The 4489-nt window shown below is 33.5% G+C and overlaps 1 long non-coding RNA gene across 1 annotated transcript; it reads left to right on the forward strand.

Moving 5' to 3' along the window:
* On the forward strand, window positions 2182-2664 carry LOC109849240. Its single transcript, XR_002249046.1, has 2 exons — window positions 2182-2291; window positions 2390-2664. It is a non-coding gene; the product is annotated as an uncharacterized LOC109849240 (long non-coding RNA).

Here is a 4489-nt window from a genome sequence, read left to right on the forward strand (position 1 = left end):
CCCACCCCACACACACACACACAACAACAACAACAACAAAAATTTAAATGCAGCAGCTGAAGGGAATCGTGAAGGGGCTTGCTTGTTCGCGCGTCTTTATGCTGTATATGGTTTATATTATATCTGTCGGTTAGGTCTACAAATTCGTGGAATTCTCCATTAGTCAGCTTGAATATTGAGGGCGTGATCGTGTATCCTTGTTAGTTATTGTAGCTTTCATAGTTTCTTCTTTCGCCAATTGTTGACGTCCGCCATCGCCTTGACCTCCATTCGAAATCTTTCATTATTCAGCTTCGGTTCATGTCTACACTAAGGGGCTGTTTGTTTCACAAATAAACAAGAATTGGATTAGGAATCCGGTTTTTTTTATGGATCCCTACCTATTCCATAAAAAAAATTTAAGACAACTTTGTAGTTTTATGGAATCCTTTTTTTTGCATTCTATGTTTGTTACACCCCATGGAAAAATAGAATCCCACTTTTATAGAAACCCTCCAATTCCTAATATCTAGTTTTGCTCAGAATGAATTTTTTTGGGATCAATACTGTAGCAATGACTAGTTCATCATTCAAAATAAAAACACTGTAGCACATTATATTAAGAGATTATACACGTAACGAATTATCAAAAACAACACATTATATTACCCAGTGCGAAAAAATAAATTATCAAAAACCCTGTTGTTAACGATTCACATCAGGCACGAAGAAATGAATCTTAAAATTGGGGGAAAAAATTAATACCTTCGGGTGCAGCGACGGAAATTACTAAAATCCAAGCAACAAACCCACTGAAATCCAAGCAACAAACCCACTGATATCCAAGCAACAAACCCACTGACGGACACCATGAGGCCAACAAACCGACCAAAAACCAGATGTTCAAGAAGGGATCATCAACAAACCGACCGAAACCCACCAACAGAGGAGCGACGACGATGAGAAGTTCGAGAAGGGATCACCAACAAACCGACCAAAAACTAGAAGTTCGAGAAGGGATCACCAACAAACCGACCAAAAACCAGAAGTTCGAGAAATGATCACCAACAAACTGATCGAAAACCAGAAGTTTGAGAAGGGATTACCAACAAACCATCCGAAACCCACTAACAGAGGAGCGTCGACCACGGATCTAAGGTTTTCGAAGGCGGCGGAATCGAAAAACCCTAAAGAGGTGAAAGGGATGAGGATGTCAGAAATATCGCCTAAATCCGATCAAAAGGAGAGGATTTGGGAATCCCTAAAAAAGCACTATTTGGGGGTACTTTACAGATTTGGAAATCTGTAAAAAATTTTTTTAACCAAACTCCAGATTAGGATTCATTTGGAATCCTTTAATTACGATTTTATCACTGTCAGATCCAAATACCAATCATTTTCTATAAAATGGGTGATACAAACAACCCCTAATTCAATCGTTGTGTCTGGAGGCCCCTCTATTTTACACACACGTCGTCATCCTGGTCGCCGTGTGTAGGCCATTTCTTGCCGGGTTTGTGTAATATTTATGTTCAAATTCAAATATGCTAGTTGCGTTTGGTATTGAAGTTCAGTCTAGGGTTCTGATTTCGATTAGTGGTTCGATGAATGTTCGAAATTTGTCAGCTTCTTGTGAATGTCTAGATTCTCTTTATGAAAAGAAACAACTTTTCAATTATTGAGCTCTTATTTTCTAGGTTCTTTAGCTCTGTGTTCCTATTAAAATTACTTTTATTTTTCTAGTTGATTTGTAACCATGTAATCATTTTTTTTGGTTTTATGTTCAAACGTATTGATATTTTGGTTGGCCCTACTTTTTAACTTGGAAAAGTTCTGACTTCCCATGTAAAAGCCTAGTTGCATTGTTTTCCCATGGAGAAAAAACAAATAGGATACAGTTGCATAGTTTTCCAATGTGGTCAACTTCTCTAACATAGTTGCTGCTCTAATTTGTCATATGAGTGATGTTGCTCTCTCCTATGTTTAATATCTAGCATGATGCCTTTGTATTTTCTTTCCTTGCACTTCATGAGCTCAAACTTGTCACTGATTGATTAATTTGATTAATTACGCTTCACATAGTTGCTGCTCTAATTTGTCATATGAGTTGAGTGATCATTTGCTCTCTCCTATGTTTACTATCTAGCATGATGCCTTCGTATTTTCTTTCCTCGCGCTTCATGAGCTCAAACTTGTCACGGATTGATTAATTTGATTAATTACGCATCGCATGTCAGGCTAAAACCACAAAGAAGATCGTGCTGAAACTGCAGTGCCAGAGCTGCAAGCATTTTTCTCAGCACGCGATCAAGGTTATTTGCGCAAACCCAATCTGGTTTTGGTGCTTTTAAGTTTTGTTATTTGAATTATTAGTACGGCTAATGGTACGTTTTATTGGTCTTTTAAACAGAGATGCAAGCATTTTGAGATTGGCGGAGACAAGAAGGGCAAGGGGACCTCTCTGTTCTGAGTTTTTTTTTTGGCTTTTGTCACCATGGGGCCTCATCTTCTTCAGTTTAGTCTCTTTTTAGGCTCTTAAGTTACTCTTTGGTCTTTTGCTAAAATTTGTCTTTGTTTTGTTTGGATGTTATTGAGATTTCGTGGAAACAATTTGCTAAGACGTGTCATTTCGTACAATGCTATTGTCCTGACTTTGTTTCTTTTATGAGTTTCCATGTTATTGTTGCCATCGTTGATCCACAAACAAAGCAAAGATGAGTGTTCTCCATTACCAGCTTTTATGAATTGAAATTGGAGAAAAATAAAAGTTCTTTCAAACAAGGCAAAGATGATTAGCAATCTCTAATCGAGCAAGAGAACGTCGAGGAAATTGCAATTACCATGATTCTCGATTAAGATCTTGTTGAGCAGTCATCTTCAATCCCAGAACTATGACAAGCAACTCAACACGTCGATGCATCCGTACAAGTGCAAAGATAATGAGCCAAAGCACTACAAGCGATACCTTTGCGATCTCTTGTTTGTCTTGCACCATGAACTAATCAAATATTGATACATAGAAAAACGCTCCTTAATCAAGTACGAAAATCATACCTTCTTTAAAATCACGAGTTCAGGAAAATCTTTCAATGATCAATATTACCATTTACTATTTTGAATATTTTATTTATATCTTAATCTATCCTAATCATAATTACATCTTATCCTTATCCTACGAGAGTTATTTATAGCTTAACAATTTAAAAAATAATATTAATAAAATATATAAAACATCTTTATGATATTAGTTTGTTAAGATAAAGAAATTATATGTAGCTCACATACTATAATACATGAAGTATTGTAAAAAACCCTAAAAAATTTTAAAATTACACAAAATATATTGAAAAGTTTAAAATTATAAAAACCATCGCGATGTCTCAAAACTTAGAATAACAAACATGAAATTAAGAAATTAACAGTAGTTTGCGATGAATTTAAAATTTGTAGTTAGCATCTCAATGTCAAAAAAATTATAGAAACACCCTCAAAATTCACAAACAAGCACCCTGAAATTCTAAAATTTTAAAACTTGTAAACAACATAGATGAATTTAAGGGATTACCATGATGCACCCAAAAATATGGCAAAGAAAAGTGTAATTTTAAAACATAAAACTTGGCAAAGAAAAGTATAATTGTTGGTATTTTTTTCATTAAGATATGAGAGAGAGAGAGAGAGAGAGAGAGAGAGAGAGAGAGAGAGAGAGAGAGAGTGATGAGAGAGAGAGAGAGAGAGAGAGAGAGAGAGAGAGAGAGAGTGAGTGAGTGAGTGTGTGTGTGCGCGCGTGTGTATGTAATTTCCAATTTAGGGTTTACTATCGATCCCTTTTGAGCATATAAAAATAGTATAAGTTGATACTGGTAAACAAAAGCAATAAGAATTGATTAAGACATTCGGCTAAGAAATAAAAATTTTAAAAAATATTATAACTTAAAATGATTGCTACTATATAAATTAAAGTAACTGCATATAATTTACTAATAAGTTGGAGCAGGAAAAATACATTAGTAAATTAATTGATAAATGTTTAAATCCATAAAAATGATAAAATATTATAATATAATAGTTTAGCATTAATTAATTATAATTTAGAAATATTAATTTCTGATGTTAATAATATTTATAAAGTAAAAGAATACAAGGAATTACATATAGAGAAACGATTAGAATGTTCAGAAATACCCTTCAAAAGAATTAAGTTATTTTCATTGCAAATGAGAAACTAACGAAAATAAATTTAAAATTCAAAAAATGTCCATAAATCACTTGAATTGGCATTAACATAAAGCATATCTATTAAAGAAGCACCGATTGAGTTGCGTTAAAAAAATAATTTAACAATTTTATCTCAATCAAAAAAGAATTCTCCATGGAAGGTATAAAAAAATAGTAAGTATTTACAAATTTCATACTTTGTTCTTCAAATACTAAAGAAATTAAATATTAATATTATAATTTATGGCAAATTGGTAATAAAAAAGTGCAAGTATTTAGTTTAGATCTTTAT

This window comes from Asparagus officinalis, chromosome 7 (assembly GCF_001876935.1).
Source record: "Asparagus officinalis chromosome 7, Aspof.V1, whole genome shotgun sequence".
Taxonomy (NCBI): domain Eukaryota; kingdom Viridiplantae; phylum Streptophyta; class Magnoliopsida; order Asparagales; family Asparagaceae; genus Asparagus; species Asparagus officinalis.